This window comes from Pavona decussata, unplaced genomic scaffold (genome assembly GCF_977016875.1).
Source record: "Pavona decussata unplaced genomic scaffold, jaPavDecu1.1 SCAFFOLD_240, whole genome shotgun sequence".
In the NCBI taxonomy this organism is placed as follows: domain Eukaryota; kingdom Metazoa; phylum Cnidaria; class Anthozoa; order Scleractinia; family Agariciidae; genus Pavona; species Pavona decussata.
In genome coordinates, this window is record NW_028145645.1 from 463,755 (window position 1) to 489,116 (window position 25,362).

Sequence of the window (25,362 nt, forward strand, 5' to 3'; positions counted from 1 at the left end):
GATCACAAAGTATTCACATCATTGAGAATCATTCGTTAACAGCTCTTTTTCCAATCATGTCGACGAGATAGTATTTGTAAAACAACTTCAACGAGTCGGCAAACTCACATAATTAATAAATATAAAATACATATAAAAGTTCTTTAGAAGATTTATCTATAAGACATCTTTCTACAGTAGTTTCTTTTCTTATCTGTTGTCTAAGTGCCATCGGGGAATTGAAAAGCTCTCCTATTCACGTGCAAGGCTAGAAGTCCGACCATCCTTTTAGTATTAGTTCAATACAGCTTCCTCCGAGTAGTTCTGAAGTTTTCAAGTGCCTGATTCAATGTAATACTACAGACTTTTTTCTAATTTTAGCAACCTGCTAAGGTATTTACCGTTATTTTACAGTTTTAAAGATAAGATACTAGTATGTTTATAAGCTTTTTTGTAATATTCTACGTCATTTTGTGCTAAAGCCAGAGACACGGCTCGACGAAAGGGCATGGTAAAATCGTCTCTAAAAAGAGTTACAATTCTAGTAAAGCTACATAATTATGTATTTTTCCGCAGAATGAAGCCCTCTAAACTTGATCAGATCTCTCCTTAGACTCTTGCTACAAAAATTAAAAAAAGAAAAACGTGAACTCTATAATTATTGGGAAAAAAGTTCAAAGTCAGTATTCTTATAGAAAACAGCTGCTCTGAGCTCGTGATCGAACGAGGATTGCAAGATGTCACTGTTTCTCGAGATGCGAAGAACGCATGCGCAGTAACAAAAGTAGGCACCGTCCTTAAAAGAGTTTCTTAAAACGGTCGAGAGTTTCAGCGTTTGTTATTTGTGCCGGCAACTCGCTCCACTTTTTCAAAGTAATTTTTTTTTTAATTAACTGAAAGCTACTACTCAAAGGAACGCGGTCATTTTATTCCTTATGGCGATTATGTTTTCTTGTGATGTCGTTCTCTCCCCCAAAACACACATAGGCTTTAGATTGAATGCCAAAAGGAGCATAAAACATTAACTTTATAAACAGTCATTGCCGGCTGCTATAACATGAAAAATCCGCAATGGAAATAATGTGATGGAATATTTTTGATCTTTTTAAGGCAAAGCTGGAAACATGCTCTTACTCTTAATTATATGCAAAGATATGTCTTAAAACGATTTCATCCTTGGAATAAACAAGACAAAGACGGCAGCAGCAGTATCTTTTATATTCTTTTCTTTTCTTTTCCTTTTTAACGTCATAATCAGTCATCAATCGTGACAGACCAGCGACTAAGTCCCACAGCATAAAGATTTGAGTTCAGAATAATAAGAAATGAGATTAATATTATTTTAGTTTTAGATACAGATGTTAACAACTGCTCTGCATGATGATCTGCCAATGACCAAACAGACTTTTCATATAAAACATGTTGGCATCTATAACGGCTTTATATTATTACAATTCGATGGCCTTAATTTCAACTGGCCAATTAGAGCTCAAGATTTGATGCGATAAACTGACAACTGCTTTTTAGTTATTGACAGCGCCATACAGTTCTTAAATTTTTATTGGTCAATATAGCGTCGTTTATATAATGACTTTGCGAAGTATAAAATCTTGTCGGGTGGCAAAAGGAGGGAAAGCCAAATTGTGAACACGAGAAATACCTCAGAACGTTTGGAAGCGTCACAATGAAGAAAGTTACAGCAGTTAGTTGCGTTATGATTCTCTTGTTCCTAGCGGCGCTGATGAACGTTGGTAGTTCAATGGTTCTTGGACCTTCTAACAAGCATGTGAGTCAACAGTGTCTCCTTAATCTCTTTAAGCTTCTATAGTTGTGTCTTCAAAAGTCTGATCACGTTTTCCCTGTTTCTTTCAAACAATAATCCCTAAATCCATCCGAACTCGATCACCACGTATCCTAACCTCAACTTTATGGCTTAAGATGCAAAAAGAAGTAGTCGGGGTTTTGTAATGCACTGTACTTTCCATCATGTTTGTTTATGTATAGTCTGTCAAAATTGAAGCAGGCCGATAAACGAGCCTCCTTTTCTTATTTTACTTACGTTTTGTGCATCGCCAAATGGTTCGAGAAACTTGAGTTTCTTAGGGACGATACCTACTAATACAAGGACATTTTTTGCTCGGTTTATGACTATCGAAGAATGGCAGATTTTAACAGGGGCTCTTGGAATTTAGGACAAAGACGATGCCTTGCTATACAATTTAGATGAGGTTATGTGACTTTCAATCCTTTGCCTGAAGCATTTTTGTATTTATTACTATTATTATTATTATTATTATTATTATTATTATTGTTATTATTATTATTATATAATTGCACTACGGGCATCAGAGGTATTAATACGAAAGAAAACTTCAAACAATTTTTCCTTTTTTTTTTTTTTTTTTCTTTTTTACTTTTTCAGGGCCGTAAGAAGCGTGTCGACGATGGATACTTTGAAGACGCGAGCAGCAAAGGAATAACGGAGGTAGGCGTTGGGAAGCTCTCAGATGTCTCAGGTTTACCTACTTTGGCCTTAAAGAATGCATGACATTCACGGAAAAGAGAATGTTATAGATAAAAAAAAATGGTTTAATGAGCGAACACTTGCTCTAAGGGCGTAAGAGATTAACTTAGAGGTGTTTACAAAACGTAAACATGCGACAAACGATGGTTCAATATTTGCCATTTATACCTGACCTTCTGGCTCCTCTTAAATTTAAGGGGCATTTTGTGTTTTCAACTATTAAGTTTGGCTTCATCTCTAAAAACTTGCAGAATGGTAAAGTACTTGCAATTCTTTTCACGACAATGGAACAAAAAGCTAACCGTCGTAAAAATTCCCCTTCTCTAAACTGAATTTTTTTTAATGCATTGCAAGTTATATCGCTAACTTCGAACAATTAATATATCAGAATTCATTATTTCTTTCCAAAAGAAAACCGAAAACTTTGAGGTATCCATTCTAGCTATTCTCACCCTAAACTGTAATCAGTTGCAATGCAACGAGTAATATTGTATATTGTTATTTCAATTTTTAGCAGAAGCGAGAGAAGATGCGAAGGAATATTTGTGAATTTGCCCGTGGTTTGAACTGCGACAGGGAACTTAAGGATAAATGACCGATCGGAACAGAAGATGATGATTAAAAGTCGTAAATGCCATTGGCTTATTAAAAGGAAGTGTAACGGAGAAACTAACATTAAATGAGACGTATTAAAATATTGTATAAATACCATTGGCTTATTAACGAGCCAAGTGCAACGGTAAAATTAAAAATGTGAATAAACCACCGCAATGCAATTTAAATTAGTCGTTCCTTCTCCCTCTCTGTCTTACTCTAATTCACACAACGCTGAATAAAGATGCATATGACAGCTTTTTCTTTGTATAACCTTCGATCTAAAAGCCCGCCATTTTTATCCGCGAACATTTGCCACTTACGGATTACCTGCCTGGCCTTACCTCATAAGATATGCTCGGTGAAACTTACGTCTTACATTCGCACGATCGAAGAACAACAAACTCTCTCAAGGGCTCACTTGAGCACAATTCAATTCCAAGAAATTCGAAAGTTGCCATATAGCTTGTCTATGAGAAAAGGGGAAGAACGAACAATTTTTCCGCTCTGCCACTGTGCTCTTGGTAAGATTTATTTCAACATAAAACAATAATTCTATCCTGGTAAGACTTCGTAACCGCAAGCTCCAACCGTGCAACCGCAAATGACTACAAATCGAATACGATGACGGCTGCTAAGCAGATTTGTGACGTCATCCCTTAGCAGCCAGAATTGGCGAATTTTTTCACATCCGGTTAACTCTGGCTCGTGATGGAATGCTTTCATAGTGTTCGTTTTCTGAAATCAAAGAGCTTCTCTCAAACGACCTTGCTATCTACTAATCAATCTTGCAGTTGCTGATCTTTTTGTAGGAACTGATATTTACAGCAACCATAACCATACCTCAAGGAAAGGTTATCTTCGTTAATGAATGGTCGGTCATAGTTGGCTCTTTCGCAAGCCTGATTTCCTTTCTATTCCTTCTTGTAATCTCGTTCGAGTGCGCTTATGCTGTACTTTAGCCTTTTCGTCACAGAGTGGCAAGCACTCAAAATTACATCATCAGCATTGTTTTAGTTTGGGCGGCCGGCTTATGATAGAATGACTGTGTTCTTTTTTACACTTAATAACAAAATAGCCAAGAAGACTTCGTTTTTAATCATTAACTCAATGTTACTTGCCTGTCTTTGTGTGATTTTGGCGACGTACATGACAATTAGAAAGCGTGTACGGAGCACGAATCCTGCAGTTAAAGCTCATAACAGGAAAACTATTCAACAGAACGTGAAATTGCCCAAAACTTTGTTCGTTGCCATTGGTTTGTCGTTTGCCTTTTGGCTTCCAGTGATAATGATGTACAGCACTTTGGTTTTTTAAGGTTGAATATGCTGACGTAACTATAAAAATCGATTTTACTGTGGATAGCAGATATTCTACAATTATTCGCCAACTCACTTGTGACTTAATCTGATCGTGTACAGTTATAGAATGCCCATGTTTAAAGCCACCATTACTGAAGAAGTCGTTTAAAAACAGAGCGAATTCGAATTAGTTGTACAAGCATGTTTTACAATATCATGCATTGAAGAAAAACAATTTGCAAACAAAACATAGCTAAGGATGATGAAACCTAACAGAGACAACAAGGCTTCTGAAAACAAAAATAGGTTTCTTGACAAGAATTCACGATTGGAAGTCCTACAATCTAAGAAGAATAAGAAAGGAAAGCGGTGAAAAAGAGAAAAATCAAAGATTACAACTCTTAAAGTTTTATCGTAGACAATACTTTAACTTGACTTGTCTAACTTGTCTAATGCATGAGTGCGGTTTAATTGAAAGATAGTTTAAAATCTACATTAAACAATTACCTGAGAAAAAAATTAATGCTGATAGCATTCCTAGTTATTTAGACTGAAAGTTCAAACAACTGGAAAAAAAATAAATGGTTTTATTAGTCGTAGTAAGTGACTTTCAAAACTTTCATCTTGGAAGAAAAAGATTAAATATCCGTTGCATGTGAGTGATAATTCATCAGTTATCCCAGTCAAATCTCTTATCATTTAAGATTGATGAAAAGGAGTATAGAATCGCGTACAAATTAATTTTTCGTTGTATTATGCCGTCAATTTTTAATTTAAAACTTTTTGACAAAAACTGAACTCAAAGTAAATATATAAATAGTTTGAGTATTGTCTTTGCTTCGTTGGTTGTGACATCCTGTTTGCGGAAGACTCTTGTCACTTTTGAACACGCACACCTCGAGCAGAGCTTTTTTTGAACACGAACCTGCTGCTCCTCTCCAAAGCAACCTTCATTTGAACTCCCGTGAAGAAACTTAGCTGAATCCATGTTCACACGCATCAAGTAATCAAATCGGAATGATGGATAAAGAGAAGGAATTCTGGTAACATTATCTCGGTCTAGAAGTGCTTTTAAAATGTCGACCACTGCGGCTAAGATCATCTGCAGTATCGTGGTACAGTCGAACTTGTATATAACGGCCCTGTACTAAGCGGCCACCCTCTATTAAGCTGCCAGTTTTCAAAGTCCCTTTTTTCCGCTTATACAAACGCTGCATTTTTTACCTGTATAAGGCGGCCACCTCTATTAAGCGGCCGCGGCCACCCTGTAGCAGTCCAATGTTTGTCTTTCTTTGTTATTTTAACCTGTATTAAGCGGTCACCCTTGAATGGAAACTAAGCCGTATGTTATTTTATGCGGTATTTTATTGTGTTTAAAATGCAATCCAGCATCACTATAAAGAAATAACATGTACAAAGCTACTGTAAGCTGATATTCGGCCGTTTAATATCGTTAACGCTTTTCAGATGTCCGCACAGTGCTGAAGTACATTACCATATCACGAACGCTAAAAGAAATTTGTTTTGAATATGCTCCTTCTTTAGCAAGAAATTCATCTTTAATTAACTTGTTCTTCAGCCATGTGACATTGAACATTGAGCGTAACAACTATGAAATGATGGAATGAGATATTTTGTTGTGAACTGTAAGTCATAGAAATAGAGCACTGTATACCGTAGAAGAGTAAGAGGACAATTTATATTTATTGGATAGTACTTTTACACAATATTACGTATATTATACCATTAAGTTACAAGTTGGCACTGAACTTTAAAGTATTGATCGCTTGAAAGAGTGTTGATTGTCCTATTGTTTCCTTGCATGAAGTGTTTTGTATGAAACGCCATTAAAATTGACATTAGACGACGCCCAGTGAGCATTTTTAGTGATCCTGTATTAAGCGGCCAGTTCCTCAAGTCCCGAGGGTGGCCGTTATATACAGGTTCGACTGTACTTGAATGCGCAATAATTACAATCGGAAATATTTTTGCCATTTATGTTTTCTGGACTCATCGTAAACGAATGAAGCGAACTTAAATTCTTCTCATCAACTTGGCCGTCGCAGATCTTTTAGTCGGATTAACAGAATTACCCGGTATAGCATCAGGGACAATTCCACGGCATTTTGAAAAAGGTAAAATGATGAAAGAAACCACACATGACAATATGACGGTCATAATTCCAACAATGTTTTCATTTACGTCTTTATTTTCAGGCCTTGTTCTAATTTCCTTGGAGCGTGCTTCTGCTGTTATTTGGCCTCTTCGGCACCGAGTCGCAAGCACAAAGATGTATATATGTGAAACTGCTGTTGTTTGGGCGGGTGGTTTAACGGTGGCAACGTTGCTTTCGCTTAATTCATTCAAAGTATTCGGTTATACTTATGCAATGGTGCCCGTCTCCGTCATGGTCTTTTTATCTCTCGTAATAATCTGCATCAGTTACTTGAGTATTCGAACAAGACTTCAATTCAGAGCGGTTTCCGCCACAAAACAACAAAACAGACAAAATAACGAGGAACAGAACATGAAGTTGTCAAGAACCTTGTTTATTGTTGTAGCGGCGTCATTTGTTTGCTGGCTCCCGGGAAGTGTATCGTATTTTATCTATGTTTTCTGTGAGTGCGAGTTTTCAGTTCCACTACTTTACAGTGGAACACTTTTTAATATAGGCAGTTCCATTGTTAATCTAATCATATATAGCTTTAGGATGCCCGTCTTTAAAGAAATGCTTAACAGGTTTAAACCGAGAAAGGCATCAAGGAAGTACAGTGTTAATTAAGCTTTAAAGCTCGAGCCTCCTGAAAAACAAAAAACTGAACTTTCTCCGTTCCGCTGCTTAATTCACCTTCAGTGCACATAGGCTTCATGGGGTTATTTTGAGCCCACCCGAGCACTATATACAGACAAAAAAAACTAAATAAACAATAACCTTCACTTCCTTGATTAATTTTAAAGCACCTGCTTCGTCAATAAGGTCACTGGACAGTTTGCACAAAAAATAGCTATCAGATTCGGATTTACCCGGTTGATTCGGTGAATTTAGCTGGACCTATTTTGACCACAAACGCATTTAACAAGACATGTCCTCTGCAGTTTTTATCGTATTTTGCGTTGTTCTTTCCATTGAAGATTTCCTTATTTGCATTGGAAAAACATTCACTATTTACGTCTTTTGGAGAAAGCGTCAAACTCTACATAAGACAAGTTTCCTTTTGATCAATCTCGCAGTTGCTGATCCTCTCGTGGGTGTGTTGCATATACTTTTACTTGCAACTCAGATTGAACCATATTTGTTCACTTATTCAGAATTTAATAAACACACTTATAATTCTCGTGAAATCCACTTTTTGGTATCTAAACAAATTGTATTTTCGTGTTCTTCGGTGTTTTCTTTTGCCGTTATTTCATTGGAACGTGTTTACGCTGTTGTGTGGCCTCTTCACCACCGAACGGTTAGCAGCCGAGTTTATCAGTATATATTATTCAGAATCAAATCAACGAATTTTTAGTTCTCAGTATAGCCACTTTTTGGTAACTATACCAATTATATTGGCGTGTTCTTCGGTGTTTTCTTTTGCCGTTACTTCATTGGAACGTGTTAACGATGTTGTGTGGCCTCTTCACCACCGAACAGTTAGCAGCCGAGTGTATTTTTCAAGCATCGGATTCATCTGGGCAGCCAGGCCCCAGTTGTTCAAAGGCCGGATAACTTTATCCGCTGGATAAGGCACTCTTCAGCGTCTACAATATACTTCACGTTAAATGTTGTCCAAGGTTTTTGAACATTCACCTACTAAGCAGTGGTTAGAGTGTGCATATTCGCTTGAGCACGAGGAAATACTGAAATCTTTGCACAGATTGAAATTGTCGGATAGTGACTTATCCTCTGGATAAAGTTATCCAGCCTTTGAACAACTGGGGCCAGCCGGTAGAAATCCCTATTTCATACCAAATCGGCTCCTGAAACATACCATACCTCTATAGTTTATGTAGAGGAGTACCCCCCCCCCCCCCCCCGGGCATACTTGTATATCTATCCGCAAAGGATTCATTTTGTCGTTTCAGTAGAATATCAGTTTCGAGAAGCTATCTTATTCGGCAAGTTGTGATCAAAATCTCAGAAGTTTCTCATAGGCAGCACGTTGCCTTAAACTTTCATTAAGATTGTGCTTAGAAATCCAATTCGTTTTGTTTGCGTTGGACATTTCAGATAGCGTAAATCTGAACAAAGAAGTTTTCTTTGCAGTGGCCTGATAATAAAATTTGACTCCTAGCAGGTTCCGAGAAGTGTCCACCGTACGAGATAGGTAGATGTCGGTAAAACTGCAGATTTTGAATCGAATATTCATTTATCACTGAAAATTCTTACGCAAAGTTATTTTTTAAACTGAAATTAATAATTTTCTTTTGTCATTATACCAAACAGAATCAAACAATAATTAATTATCTATAAGGCAAATTCAGAGTGCGAGCACCCTTCTGTGACAGCTTTCCATTTTATTAGACAGGTTATCTACATTAAGAAAATTGATTTTCTACAATACTTTTCATTATCTTTGAGCACTTTTGTTTGCACTTAGCACTTTAACTTTCCTGTCTTGCAGATTTTGTTTACATAAAAAGTCGAATTTATTATTATTTTTTAATTTTCTGATAAAAACTCTTGAAAATGACTTGCGCATGCAACCAAAGAAAGCTGTATTGTCGAGAAAATAATTTTCAGAGCTAACATTTCGTCGCTTTATAGTTAAGGGAATTCCAAAAATGTGAAATTCCACACTTCTGGAAATCAAACAAGCGAGCTCTACTTGGCTAATATTGGGCCTTTGCCAGGTTCTTTTTCAGTCTTACTTAACTCCAATTTTGCCCCTTCGGTTATTGTGTACCATAAATGTGTCCTAGCATTCTACGCGATACGACAGAATCACTGGAAATATATAGCTACTTCTCTTGCTAGCTGTTGCTTTGCAAGTTTCTGAACCTGAAAATTAATGAGAAACAGTCTTGCTTTGGATTTGCTTTCGTTAAACGAGATTATCCGATTAACAGCCTGGTGAAAAATAATATTCAAACTTTATGAAGCTATGAAGCTTTATACCAAGATGAGCTGAAACACTGAACTGATAAACTTTTCTCCATTACAAATTGTTAGAAAATATATTTTATTGAAATTTTAAATTACCTTGACCTCTTGGCCAGTGACAATCGAGTTAGCATAGAAAAGAGAAGTACAATAAACGCATATCTAGAAGAGTAACTATTGTACTTCTGTGAAAGCAGTCAAACATGTCAAAGTGAGAGGACTTAAGAATATTGAACGAAATGAGGAATGTCATGTTCTCTGCTACTTCATTTAGCTTCATGGCTTCCAGCTACAGTTACTTACACTTTGCCTACGTGGTGTCAAAACTGTATTTCAAGAATCGTTTTGCTGGTAACAATTGTTTTATATATGGCCAATTCAATCGTCAACCCAGTGGTGTACTGTTATAGGATGCCAATATTTAAGGAAGAATTGAAGAGATGTTTTGACAAATTAAAGTTCAACTCACCTCGACATCCTTGGAGTGACGGGATAGGTCAGCCTGATACACGTCTTTAGCTCAGCTTGCAACTTTCTGTACATGTTGTTTACAGAGTTGATGTCCTATATTAAAAATTTAGGGTCAGTTATTAAAAGACAATTTAGACGGTGTTTAACAAAACCACGTTCTAAGACATTTTCAATTTTTCCCACAGTCATATCTAAACATTGTCTGCTGTTTACAGTAACAAGAAGGCTTGCATCCCAGACTAGAAAACTATTTATTTCCCTAAAATAAACCACCTCTCAACAGATTTGGAGGGCCACTTATTGTCTTAAGCCACGGCCTAAGTTAGACCTTGTTTAAATAACTGGCCGTTACTGTTTAACGCTGTTCTGGAACTTTATTGGTTTGACGGCCACGGTATTAGAACCATTATACCGTCCCCCATGAACATGGTAAAAGAACGTGTCAGGGGGAAAAGAAAGTAATATTTAACAACCTTTTCCCGGTTGTATCTCACTCCTATCGCGCTTGTTAGATACGAGATGTTCATAGCAACTCGGCGCTGCTCATTTCGTTGGCTGTCTATCATGTTGTATCCAACACACGCTCGTGGAGTAATTATTGTTAATTATGTATGGTTGAGGTTTAAATCTTCAATGTCGTGAAGTTCCCTAGTTTCAGTCGTGATCTTAAAGGGGCATTGTCGCGGGAATTTTGCTAAAATTTGGTTAAAACTAAGCAAATGTTTGATAAAGCAGCCTTGCTCAAACACGCAATTGTTTTTATTACACAATTTCTTTTCTTTTTTTACCTATCTTTAAGGTGTAAGAAAGAGGTCCATTTTCCTTGGTAAGGGTAAACCTTGGAATGGGCATGAAAAGGTAAGAGGTTGGGCCACTGGACGGAGCATGCGCGTATTAAATAACTTAATTCAGTATTTCCTGCTGTATGTTTTCAATAACCTGCAGAACTGATTTCATTTTAATTCAGCCGGAACACCCAAAGCTCAAAAGCAACCGTATTATTTAAGACATCAGGTCACTTTCAATTTCTAACCCTCAGGTTAATTTCAACATATTTTAAGCCACCCTGTAAAATTTCAATACTTGAATGAAAAACAAATCCAACGATAAAGTCAATATCCAAGATGCCACCTCAATGTGGAAGAAACAGATCATTGTTTTCAATCAAAAAGCTGTTTTGAATACTAAAGCTTCTTTCAATTGAAATAAATATTCTTCTGAAGACATAAAATTATTATGTTTCAAGTAATATGTCAAAAACGAGGGCGAGTGCTTTATCACGGGTTCCAAATACTGAGAAACAGATGAAAGCACGAGGCCGCAGGCCGAGTGCTTTCATCTGTTTCGAGGTATTTGGAACCCGTGATAAAGCACGAAGCCCGAGTTTTTGACATGTCTTCTCAAATGAAACAATAAGAAATTAATCTCATTAAAATGCAAATGTTTGATCTCAGATGAAAAACATGTTTCATCTCAGATGAAAACCTGGTGGTGTTTCATCTGGTGTTTCATTGGGGTATCAAGATTCATCCACCTGACCGAAATGGAGGTCATTTATTGGCTTTTGACTGCATGAATTATTAATGAGTTTGAGAAGTTCCAATCAAGTCGTATGCGCCGTCGGATATTACATCTTGATTGTCATGATAAAATTTTTTTGCTTGTAATTAAAATGCTGCAAATGTTAGTTTTTATCAAGAGCTCATGACTACTCATGGGCTTCTGGTTTTATGTTGCACAATGTGACACAGCACAACAATTGAATATGATTCCAAGGCAAAGGGAGAACCTCATTCAGCTGATTTTGGAATTTTATTGGTCATTATACTTTAGTACTATAAAATACAGTAAAAGGGATAACATTTTCTTCAAAGGTTTTCATTTTATTTTGAAGTCACTATAATAAGATAGACCCTTTGCAAGCCTTTGTCAGTGACTTCGCAGATCACAAAGTATTCACATCTTTCGTTAATAGCTCTTTTTCCAATTCGACGAGATAGTATTTGTAAAACAACTTCAACGAGTCGGCAAACTCACATAATTAATAAATAAAAAAATACATATTAAAGTTCTTTAGAAAATCTACCTACAAGACATCTTTCTACACTAGTTTCTTTTCTTATCTGTTGTCTAAGTGTCATCGGTGAATGGAAAAGCTCTCCTATTCACGGGCAAGGCAAAAAGTCCGACCATCCTTTAGTACTAGTTCAATACGGCTTTCCCCGAGTAGTTCTGAAGTTTTCAAGTGCCTGATTCAATGTAACACTACAGACTTTTTTTCTGATTTTAGCAACCTGCTAAGGTATTTACCGTTATTTTACAGTTTTAAAGGTAAGATACTAAGCTTTTTTGTAATATTCTACATCATGTTGTGCTAAAGCCAGAGACACGGCTCGACGAAAGGGCATGGTAAAATCGTCCCTAAAAAGAGCTACAATTCTAGTAAAGCTACATAATTATATATTTTTCCGCAGAATGAAGCCTTCTGAACTTGATCAGATCTCTCCTTAGACTCTTGCTACAAAAATTAAAAAAAAAAAACGTGAATTCTATAATTATTGGGAAAAAAATTCAAAGTCAGTATTCTTATAGAAAACAGCTGCTCTGAGCTCGTGATCGAACGAGGATTGCAAGATGTCACTGTTTCTCGAGATGCGAAGAACGTATGTGCAGTAACAAAAGTAGGCACCGTCCTTAAAAGAGTTTCTTAAAACGGTCGAGAGTTTCAGCGTTTGTTATTTGTGCCGGCAACTCGCTCCACTTTTTCAAAGTAATTTTTTTTTTTAATTAACTGAAAGCTACTACACAAAGGAACGCGGTCATTTTATTCCTTATGGCGATTATGTTTTCTCGTGATGTCGTTCTCTCTCCCAAAACACACATAGGCTTCAGATTGAATGCCAAAAGGAGCATACAACATTAACTTTATAAACAGCCATTGCCGGCTGCTATAACATGAAAAATTCGCAATGGAAATAATGTGATGGAATATTTTTTATCTTTTTAAGGCAAAGCTGGAAACATGTTCTTACTCTATTATATGCAAAGATATGTCTTAAAACGATTTCATTCTTGGAATAAACAAGACAAAGACCGCAGTAGCAGTATCTTCCATTATTCTTTTCTTTTCTTATTAAACGTCATATAATTCATCAATCGTAAGAGACCAGCGACTAAGCCCCACAGCATAAAGATTTGAGTTCAGAATAATGAGAAATGGGATTAATTAATTTTATTTTAATTTTACAAACAGATGTTAACAACTGCTCTACACGATGATCTGCTAATGACCAAAGAGACTTTCCTTAGTAAAAACATGTTTGCAACTATGACGGCTTGCTATTTTTACCAAACGGTACCATTCGATGGCCTTAATGCTAACTAGCCAATTAGAGCTCAAGGTTTGAGGCGATAAACTGACAACTGCTTTTTAGTGATTGACAGCGCCATACAGTTCTTACATTTTTATTGGCCAATACAGTGTCGTTTATATAATGACTCTGCGAAATATATAATCTTGTCGGGCGGCAAAGGGAGAGAAAGCCAAATTGTGATCGCGAGAAAATACCTCGGAACGTTTGGAAGCGTCACAATGAAGAAAGTTACAGCAGTGAGTTGCATTATGATTCTCTTATTCCTAGCGACGCTGATGAACGTTGATGGTTTGGGTCCGTCGAAGAATGGCCCTTCTAACGTGAGTCAACGAGTGTCTCCTTAATCTCTTTAAGCTGCTATAGTTGTTTCTTCAAAAGTCTGATCACTTTTTCCCTGTTTCTTTCAAACAATAATCCTTAAATCCATCCGAACTCGGTCACCATATATCCCAACCTCAACTTTTTGGCAAAAGATGCAACAAGAAGTAGTCGGGAATTTTGGAATGTACTGTACTTTCCATCATGTTTGTTTATGTATAGTCTGTCAAGACTGAAGCAACTTACGTTCTGTGCATCGCCAAATGGTTCGAGAAACTTGAGTTTCTAAGGGACGATACCTACTAATACAAGGATATTTTTGGCTCCGTTAATGACTATCGAAGAAAGGCAGAATTTATCTGGGGCTCTTGGAATTTATGACGAAAATGATGCCTTGTTATACAATTTAGATGAGGTTATGTAACTTTCAATCCTTTGTCTGAAGCATTTTTGTATTTATTGTTATTATTATTATTATTATTAATATTTTATAATTGCTCTACGCGGGGCATTAGAGGTATAATACGAAAGAAACTTCAAACTATTTTTCTTTGTTTTTTTTGTTGTTGTTGTTGTTTTCAGGGATACTTTGAGGACGAGAGCAGCAAAGGAATAACGGAGGTAAGCGTTGGGAAGCTCTCAGATGTCTCAGGTTTACTTAATTTGGCCTTAAAGTATGCACGACAATCACGAAAAGAGAATGTTCTAAAAAAAAAGGTTTAGTGAGCAAACACTTCCTCTAAGGGCGTGATCGATCAACTTCGAGGCCTTTACAAAACGTAAACATGCCACAAACGATGGTTCAACATTAGCCATTTATGCCTGATCTTCGGGCCCCTGTAAATTGAAAGGGCTTCCATTTCATTTTGTGTTTTCAACTTTTCAGTTTGGTTTCGTCTCTAACACTTGCAGAATGGTAAAGTACTCACAATTCTTTTCACGACAATGAAAAAAATACTAACCGTCGTATAAGCTCTCAATGCCTTCTCCAAACTGAATTTGTGTAATGCATTGCAAGTTATATCACTAACTTCGGACGTTTCATATATCAGAATTCATTATTTCTTTTCAAAAGAAAACCGAGAACTTTGAGGTATCCTTTCAAGCTATTCTCAAAATCAGTTGCAATGCAATGAAATGCAATGAAAAAAATACTAACCGTCGTATAAGCTCTCAATGCCTTCTCCAAACTGAATTTGTGTAATGCATTGCAAGTTATATCGCTAACTTCGGACGATTCATATATCAGAATTCATTATTTCTTTCCAAAAGAAAACCGAGAACTTTGAGGTATCCTTTCAAGCTATTGTCACTCGAAACTGAAATCAGTTGCAATGCAATGAGTAATATTGTATATTGTTTTTTTCAATTTTTAGCAGAAGCGAGAGAAGATGCGAAGGAACATTTGTGAATTTGCCCGTGGTTTGAATTGCGACAGGGAACTTAGGGATAAATGACCGATCGGAACAGAGGATGATGATTAAAAAGTCGTAAATACCATTGGCTTATTACAAGGAAGTGTAACGAAGAAATTACTAATAAATGAGAATCACTAAAATATTGTATTAATACCATTGGCTTATTAACGAACCGAATGTAACGGTAAAATTGAAAATATGAATAAACTACTGTAATGCAATTTAAATTAGTCGTTCCCTCTCCCTCTCTGTCTTACTCTAATTCATCATCTTATGAATGAAAATGTGCTCGCTATTTCTCATTTCTTTTTTTTTTTTATGTAATATCACCCGGAATACATCTTCCTTATAAAACTACCAGACGATTAATTGATACCATTATAACAACTAATACATTATTTTTAGGATCATCCAACTAAGAAATTAAAAAAAAAAAACACCTAAAAAGTCGTTTTTTGTTCTCCTAGATAGTTCTGATTCTTAGTAATAACGAGTAATTGGACCAGCTACACAGTTTGTTCTGTCCGGTTATTTTAGCTGGCTATTAAACTCGTAGCGAATTTAAGGGGGCAAATCTTGTCTTCCAAATTTTCCGCGCTCGTCCGAGATCGCCTTTACCCGCACTTCTAACGCCTTATACTCGTGAATTGTTCGTGGCTAGTCTAGCCACGAACAGTTCACAAGTATTTGACAATTTTTCAATTCTTTATTGTATAAAATTCTAACGCCTTTTTTTTAATCCCGAAAACTAAAGAAAGATAGATATTTAGGTCGCATTTTACCCATAACAACACTAGTTTCCAACACGCTGGGTGCCTGAGGTCATCTGGACAGATGTCCACCGAATTCAACTGCTGGGTGCACCTGAATTTCTGGTAAAATCTTGCTTGATTTTTAAACACCTTATTTATTTGGTTTTAGTATGAAGTAACAATAGCATCAAACAAAACATGTAGTAAGAATCTGTTGGAGAAAACTTCTACATCTGAAATAATAGAAAACGTGTTTGAAAAAAAAGAACAACTCTTTAATTTGACTGAATTTTTGGAAAACTCCTGATACTTTCTGCAGGGTGAAAAAAGTCATCAAAATTTTAGTAAAACTCGAACGCAGCAGTGCATGGGTTGCCGAGAATTTGGTAACTTCAGAACGTTTTAGCAGGTTACATGCATAATGAGCATACAACATTAACTTTCCTAACAGCCATTGCCGGCTGCTGGCATACGAGAAAAAAACATTATCAACCAAAACTAATTAACAAAAAGCTGGAAAGCGTGTTCCTACTCTTTTACACGCAAAGGTTTGTCTTTTAAGACACCTTAAAAAGTTCCTATGAAGTTAAACTTTTTTTTATGAATGTCTCGGTCTGAATATGTCCAAAAAATGAACAAAACCTTTTCTATGCGCAATTATCATCCCTGACGGGGTTCGAATTTAGCGCCGGAAAGTGTCTCTATGTTGCGCGCGGCCAGAAAATACTTTAGAACACACGAGTGTCATGGCGGCGAAGCACTTCAAAACGGGTTTATCCTGGGAGTAAACAAGATATAGACGATAGAAGCAGTATCTCCCACAGGCGGCCCAAGCGCGAAATAAGAGGAATAAATGACACGTACGCGAACGTGACTCTTGCCTTCGAGCGGTGTTGTGTTACAAAGATTTGATTCACAAAGGTCTAAAATTTAATGTTCTGTGAATAAAACTGCCTTGCCTTGTATCCGTGTTGTACTCTTTGTTGTTTCCCGGCGTTTGAGGCCGTTTTGAAGCGTTTTACCACCAGCGCTAACCCCCGGGCCCCCCCCCCCCCCCCCCCGGGGAGCGCTAACTCGGTGAAAACGCTTCAAAACGGCCTCACACGCCGGGAAACAACAAAGAGTACAACACGGATACAAGGCAAGGCAGTTTTATCAACAGAACATTAAATTTTAGGTATTTAAATCAAACCCGTAAAGTTCCCATACAAACCTTTGTAAATCGAATCTTTGTAACACAACACCGCTCGAAGGCAAGAGTCACGTTCGCGCACGTGTCATTTATTCCTCTTATTTCGCGCTTGGGCCGCCTGTGTATCTCCCATAATTCTTTTATTTTATTTTCAATTCCTATTAAACTTTACTATTCATCGCAACAGACCAGCGACTAAGCCCTGCAGCATACAGGTTTGAGTTCAGAAAATGAGAAATGAAATCAATGTTATTAAAATTTTACTTAGTTCTTATTAACCGAGCGGGGGGTCTGTATGGCAGAATCTTGACCGAGGTCGCCAGTACAGACCGAACGCAGTGAGGTCTGTACCAGCGACCGAGGTCAAGATTCTCCCATACAGACCGACCTAGCTCGGTTAATAAGATGTTTATTATATGGCCAAACAGGAAATTAAAAGGAAAAAAGTATATTTGTTCCCCTGCGCGGGCTCAAGCATTTAGCTGGCTTACTTCTGTCACTAGTCTCCAGTCCAAACGTGACAAAAATAACTGTTCAAAGTACAACTTTGTACAAACCTCGTCAATGAATGAAGACAAAATAACCGTTGGTTTCCTACAGGCTCAATGAAAATTTTCTAAAATGCGAGCAAAAGTCCAACAAATTTTAATGCCTGTCTGTGCCGCGATCGCTCAGCGATCAGTTCTCATTCAGCCTTGCAATCTTTGACTGATCGCCACAGAAAACGTTAATGTTGAATGTGCAGCCTTCAAACTTGTCAATCTGTGCTCCGGCAAAAATTGCCTGAGGTTGGATTTGTTGGACTGTGAAGACATTTTGCTGAGTTGAAGTGGAGGCACTGGCTTGGTTTTCTTCGAACTGAGCGGATGTATCTGGTCCACGATTCAGGACAGTAGACATTTTACGCTGTCGCTTGAGAGATGCTGAATGGTAGCTGTCGAGACTTTTTAAATTTTTATCACCGCTTAGCTGTGCAACGAAAATTGGCTGAACGTCTGCTTCGAGGAGTCGTCCAACACTGGTCTTCCTAACGGAGTGATTAGAAACCTTCTTCTTGTTTGTTTCATCGAGTTTGGCTGAAGCAAAGGCGTCTTTGAGGAACTTGCCAATTTCATTCTTTCCGAGGGGCCTATCCAGATACCATACTTTCTCACTCGGTTTTCGTCGGTGATTTATGCCGAGATAAAAAGGAGCATCTGGATCTAACATGGCTTCGGAACGATGGCTTCGAAACGCTTTGTAAAATTCAACTGGGCATCTTGACTTGTTTAGGCTTGCATACGCTTTCGGTTCAAAGGCTCTTTGATGGCCACCATCTTGTCCGATGCGTGTTTCTGACTTCCACACAAGGTATTCAGAATCGGTTTCTGGATCATTGGCCAAGCCTACATCACCCCAACACAGCTTACGGCTCTCATCTCGAGCCCTCCAGCCGAAATGGAGGGAAAGAAACCACCACAAAGCCCTTTGTAATGATTTAGGATCCTGAACACCGAACTGGCCATTTTCAAAAAGTGCATCTTCTTCAGCTTCAGTTAGCTCTCTTGTGGCATTTGGACGGTTTCCTTTTCCTTGGCGAACCAGGTTCTTTCGTTTGGCAGCAAGAACCTCTCTGGACATGGAGAACTCGTTATCCTTAAGAATGTTGATTAGACTTCCTTCTTCATGCAAGTGGCGTTGAAAACTTCGCTGGAGGCCGCTCAATGTACACGGTTCGTACTCGGTGCCATCTTGTTTACGAACGGAGATAAAAAATTTAGACAAAAGAAGGTCGAGCTCATTGGTAGGTATGTTTTCAATTGCTCTAGACTCTCTCATTGACTCACAAAATTTCTTCCATACGTTTAAGTCGCTCTTAGTCTTGTATTGAGTGTTTTTGGATTTTTGCGCTCACAAAAACTTCTCAATTTCGACTTCATCTTTGCTCGTAGCTTTCTCGGCTGGACTCAAATTTGCCAACGTTTGCTCATTCTCTTTACCTGCTTCCACGTTCAGGGCTACTGGTTCTTCCATTTAGTACTGTATTAACAAGAACAAGCCATTTTTTTTTCTTTTTTTTGTTTGTAACGTTTGGAGGACAAATGTTACAATAAGATCGGTCTAGATGCCGGTCTAGATGGGAAAATCTAGACCGCCGTCATTATCAATTTTAGCCAATCAAGTTCTTGAATTTGATCGTTTCCAGTCCTTTTGAGACACGGCCATATAATAAATACAAATATTAACCCTATTCACACGGCGGATTATGCCCGCGGGCGACTTTGAACCTGGATAACTTTTTTAACATTTGAGTAAACGGCCTGACACGTCAGGTTTTTTTTAGGAAATTTATCTGGGAACAATTTGGTGTTATCGGTTACTCAGTTCATTGGCTTTGATTTGACTTTGACTTTTAACAGGCCGTTTTTTTTTCAGAAAATGGAAAATCACTTTTTTAAAATAAAGAAAAAATACTTTTCGTTCGGTAACTTATATGTATTTAGCCCATATATGTATTTAGTGGTTCTGATTACTTTTCGTTCAATTTCGGCGCTTTCCTGAAGTTTTGGGGAAATCCAGAAATCCAAGATGCATATCCAGGATGGCCGCCATTTGACAATCATGATGTGATTACAACGTCATATGATGTCATCACTTCTTGGTGGGGACCTCAAAGGAAACATCTTTGGACGTGCTATTTCCCCTCCATTCCTCGCTGTCATAGCTTTTATATTTGCGAAGTTAAGGTGAGGGGTGGACTCCCCCCCCCCCCCCCCCTCGCCCCCAGCACTGCCACAGAAGTCCCCCCCAAAAAAATCCGGTGTATATGGGGTTGACAACTGCTCTTAACGATGATCTGCAATTAACAAGACAGACATTTCGTAGAAAACATCTTGGCCAATTAGAGCTCAAGATTTGAGGCGATCTTTCTTTGAACAGATCCACATACGGATTACTCGTGTATTTTTTTTTTGGGGGGGGGGGGGTGGTCGGATCTCGAAAACTATAAGGTGTTTGAATATAAAAATATTTCCCCTCAACATAACTGACCGAAAAAAGAAAACAACTAAAAAATGAAGAAAATTGGCCGACCCTCATCCGTGACGTCTGCCGGTTATCTCAAACAATGGCTGTTTAGATTGACTAAACTGAATATTAAAAAAAAAATGAATTCTTTTGTTAGCTCTTTATAACATTTTCCTCAACGAATAGCAAAGGCACAAACTGCTTGCTAAACTTCTCTTCCGGACAGAAATATTGATATATACAAGCTAGCCCTTGAGAACTGGCCCAAGCACTTCTGATACGCTTAATAATTACCCTTGGGTGCGTCAATTGTCTTGAAATTAAACAAAATAAAAGCTCGAAACTTTTGAAACTTCCTCTTTATGCCAAGCATGTGATATCTACTCAACTCAAATCCGGAAAACGCGACATAATAGGTCTACCATACGGGGTAGCTGTCGGCGGCCGATGATCTTTATCGACCAGAGGTTCTATTTACATGTTATTTCCATCTTCTGCGTCAGCATCAACAGAAAGTGAAGCCTGACTAAAATAACTCTTACCATGCTCTCTGCTTCTCGTCCTTTATGGTTATTCATGTAGGCGGTCCCATTGTGTGAGGCTATTAGTGCATTGCGAATGCGTTTCCAGTCACACGGAATTGTGAGCAGTCTTTGGTAAGTACACTTGTAGAAATCTTGTGTTTTTGTATGGCTTTCTTTCCGTACTTGTTGCAAAAAGCCGTGAGCTACACATTACCGACAAACTGAAACTCTTTGTCAGCGTTGTGCAGAACACTTGATCGAACATTAAATGCGGAAGTAGTTAGTTGGTTCGTTTCGGTAGTTTATCTGTTCGGAACGCCTTAACCATGTATCCACCCAAGAAATTCGGGTGAAACTGTTATAAAAAATATCGAGTATTGACAGTATTTTGAAGAGAAATGTCACCTCGAATTTTCGAAACAAAAACATTGGAAAATTAATTAATTATGTTGGGAGCCAGTGAATATGTCGCTTACAGAATGAAGTTAGCTAGTCCAGCTGGCAACAGCTACTGTGACCGAACGGATCAGACTGTGCCACTTATACCTTAAGAAAGGCTATTTAGTTCGCGAGGGAGTCTCACTTTTATTTACTATGCATTTATTTAAGCGTATAAGCTGTTTCGACAAAGGTTTTCCAAAAAACGCGTAAAAGCATACGCGACAATGCCAACAGGTAGTCTGGGAAATACCGAATGAATTTCGACACAAGCTCAGAATCCATATAAATGCCTCGACCGTACAGGGAAGACATGAGATGGCGGGCAATATGGATTTTGAGCTTGTGTCGAAATTTATTGGGTATTTCCCAGACAACCTTTCGGCATTGTCGCGTACGCTTTTACGCTTTTTTGGACAACCTTTGTCGAACCAGCTGTATGCACTACATGTAGAAATCTTGTGTTGCTGTATGGCTTTGATTTACACCAGTTTAAAATAAAAGTAATCTTTCCGTACTTGCGGCAAAAAGCCGTGAACGAAATGTTAACGACAAACTAAATCATTTCTTTTTTATCAGATAAAACGCGTTGTCAGCGTTGTGGTTAGAACACTTGATCGAACACAAGGAGAAAGAAGCTATTGCGCTGGTTCGTTAAAGTGGATCAGTTATCTGTTGGGAACGCCTTAACCATTCAGTTAAGGACGGTTGTTACTAATACTGAAGTATTTTGCACTGTTTATGACTATGCGGGAAAAGCAAATCTTTGCAAAAGCTATTGGAATACAAAAAGAAAATTGGGGGTAACCACGCATTTTTTAGAGATAACTAAGCCGCAACTATTCTAAAAAGCTGTAAAATACAAAGCAATATATGGCGTTTTTTTTCCAAATTGAAGTTTATTATCTCTGAAAAATGCAGTATTTCCCCCAATTTTCTTTTTGGATACCAAGAGCAATTGCTGAGTTCTGCTTTCTCCGCATGGTTTTAATCCCCGCAAAAATATACCTGTATTAGTAGGCACCACCCATAGGAAACCCGAGTATCTCGAGATGCGCAGAACGTATGCGCCGTAACACAAGTAGGCACCGTCCTTAACCACCCAAGAAATTCGGATTATATTTTAATAAAAACTTTGAGTATTGAGAGGGCGACATTGGGATTTGCGGTGTTGATCATTTTTTTGTGCGATATTTCGGTGAATAAAATCGCAACCTTACGGTATTGCGGTGATTTGGGATTTCAAATTCTACTGTGTTCGATGTTTGTGTTTTTAAACCTGTGTTCGGTGAAACGAAATTATTTGCAATGTTGCAGTTTCTTGTTTTACCCTTGTCAGAAGTAAATTTAGCTTCTATATGTTTTAGTTGCCAATCCCAAGCCGTCAGTCATTTATAAGTAAGTTGACCTCTGCTACCCGGAATATCGGCCAGCTCGAGTATTCACAGTTTCAGTTAAGTCCAATATACGCGTGTTTGTAGTAACCTCTAAACATGAGTGAGTGCTGGGACAGAGTCGGTATTCGATTATGTTGCTTTATATCGCGTACAGAGATTTTCCCTGTTTTGCTTTGCTTTGATCTTGGTCACTTTATACTCCGTTTCCACCGCACGTACACGTACAAGGAGAATACAACATGAACTTTACAAACAGCCATTGCTGTCTGCTATAACATGAAAAATTCGCGTTGAAATAATGTGATGGAATATTTTTTATCTTTTTAAGACAAAGCTGGAAAGATGGTCTCACTCCATTATGTGCAAAGATATGTCTTAAAACGATTTCATTCTTGGAATAAACAAGAAAAAGACCGCAGTAGCAGTATCTTCCATTATTCTTTTCTTTTCTTATTAAACGTCATATAATTCATCAATCGTAAGAGACCAGCGACTAAGCCCCACAGCATAAAGATTTGAGTTCAGAATAATGAGAAATGGGATTAGTTAATTTTATTTTAATTTTACAAACAGATGTTAACAACTGCTCTACACGATGATCTGCTAATGACCAAAGAGACTTTCCTTATAAAAACATGTTTGCAACTATGACGGCTTGCTATTGTTACCAAACGGTACCATTCGATGGCCTTACTGCCAACTAGCCAATTAAAGCTCAAGACTTGAGGCGATAAACTGACAAATGCTTTTAGTGATTGACAGCGCCATACAGTTCTTACATTTTTATTGGCCAATATAGTGTCGTTTGTATAATGACTCTGCGAAATATAAAATCTTGTCGAGCGGCAAAGGGAGGGAAAGCCAAATTGTGAACACTAGAAATACCTCAGAACGTTTGGAAGCGTTACAATGAAGAAAGTTACAGCAGTGGGTTGCGTCATGATTTTCTTATTCCTAGCGACGCTGATGAACGTTGATGGTTATTACAAAGAAGAGATCAAGTAAAAGTTAAAGATGTCTTTCTCAAATAAAAAGGCCCAATTGGCGACTGAGTTTTTGCGAGTGCTCACATTGCGACTTTAAACGTGCGAGCAATGTTTAGAGGTCCTGAGAGGCACGCCTTTATTATTATTATTATTATTATTATTATTATTATTATTATTTTATAATTGTTCTACGGGCATCAAAGGTATTAATACGAAAGAAAACTTCAAACCATTTTTTTTGTTGTTGTTTTTAGGGCCGCCAGGAGCGTGTCGACGATGGATACTTTGAGGACGAGAGCAGCAAGGAAATAACGGAGGTAGGCGTTGGGAAGCTCTCAGCTGTCTCAGGTTTACCTACTTTGGCTTTAAAGAATGCACGACAATCACGAAAAAGAGAATGTTGTAAATAAAAAAAAGGTTTAGTGAGCAAACACTTCCTCTAAGGGCGTGAGCGATCAACTTCGAGGTGTTTACTAAACGTAAACATGCGACAAACGATAGTTCAATATTAGCCATTTATGCCTGATCTTCGGGCCCCTGTAAATTGAAAGGGCTTCCATTTCATTTTGTGTTTTCAACTTTTCAGTTTGGCTTTATCTTGAACACTTACTTGCAGAATGGTAAAGTACTCACAATTCTTTTCACGACAATGAAAAAAATACTAACCGTCTTATAAGCTCTCCTTCTCCAAACTGAATTTGTGTAATGCATTGTAAGTTATATCGCTAACTTCGGACGATTCATGTATCAGAATTCATTATTTCTTTCCAAAAGAAAACCGAGAACTTTGAGGTATCCTTTCAAGCTATTCTCACTCGAAACTGAAATCAGTTGCAATGCAATTAGTAATATTGTATATTGTTTTTTTCAATTTTTAGCGGAAGCGAGAGAAGATGCGAAGGAACATTTGTGAATTTGCCCGTGGTTTGGACTGCGACAGGGAACTTAAAGATAAATGACCGATCGGAACAGAGGATGATGATTAAAAAGTCGTAACTACCATTGGCTTATTGAAAGGAAGAGTAACGGAGAAATTTACAATAAATGAGAATTACTAAAATATTGTATTAATACCATTGGCTTATTAACAGGAAGTGTAACGATAAAATTAACAATAAATGAGAATTACTAAAATATTGTATAAATACCATTGGCTTTTTAACGAGAAAGTGCAACGATAAAATTAAAAATGTGAATAATCCACTGCAATGCAATTTAAGTTAGTTCTCGTTCCCTCTCCCTCTCTCTCTTACTCTAATTAATCATCTTATGACTGAACATGTGCTCGCTGTTTCTCCCTTCTTTTTATTTATAATACCACCCCGAATACGTCTTCCTTAGAAAACTACCAGACGAAAAATTGATACCATTATCACAACTGATAGATCACTTTTTAGGAGCATCCAACTGAGAAATTTAAGGATGACACCTAAAAAGTAGTTTTCTGTTCTCCTAAATAGCTCTGATGTCTTAATAATAATGGATAATTGCACCAGCTAACACAGTTTGATCTGTCCGGATTTTTTAGCTGGCTATTAAAGTCGTAGAGAGTTTAAGGGGGCAAATCTTGTCTTCCAAATTTTTCCGCGCTCGTCTCAGGTCGCCTTTACTCGCACTTCTAACGCCTTTTTTTTAATTCCGAAAACTAAAGAAAGATAGATATTTTAAAAGGTCGCATTTCACCAAAAGAAAAAAAACACTAGTTTCCACCACGCTGGGTGCTTGAGGCCATCTAAACAGATGTTCACCGAATTAAACCGCTGGGTGCACCTGGATTCTTGGAAAAATCTTGCTTGATTTTTAAACACCTTATTTATTTGGTTTTAGTATGAAGTAACAATAGCATCAAACAAAACATGTAGTAAGAATCTGTTGAAGAAAACTTCTACATCTGAATTAATAGAAAACGTGTTTGGAAAAAAGAACTTTTTAATTTGACTGAATATTTGGAAAACTCCTGATGCTTTCTGCAGGGTGAAAAAAGTCATCAAAATTTTAGTAA

General features: G+C 37.6%; 1 long non-coding RNA gene across 7 annotated transcripts; it reads left to right on the forward strand.

The window, feature by feature from the left end:
- The first annotated feature begins 1,107 nt into the window (after positions 1–1,107).
- Positions 1,108–24,564, forward strand: LOC146457575 (uncharacterized). Of its 7 annotated transcripts, XR_014858443.1 has the most exons (4): positions 1,549–1,765; positions 23,615–23,677; positions 24,239–24,397; positions 24,472–24,564. It is a non-coding gene; the product is annotated as an uncharacterized LOC146457575 (long non-coding RNA). The 7 variants fall into 7 exon arrangements; XR_014858445.1 differs by lacking the exons at positions 23,615–23,677; positions 24,239–24,397; positions 24,472–24,564 and adding exons at positions 2,402–2,464; positions 3,021–3,279 and having other exon boundaries at positions 1,108–1,765; XR_014858444.1 differs by lacking the exons at positions 23,615–23,677; positions 24,239–24,397; positions 24,472–24,564 and adding exons at positions 2,402–2,464; positions 3,018–3,279 and having other exon boundaries at positions 1,115–1,765.
- Positions 24,565–25,362: the final 798 nt, after the last annotated feature.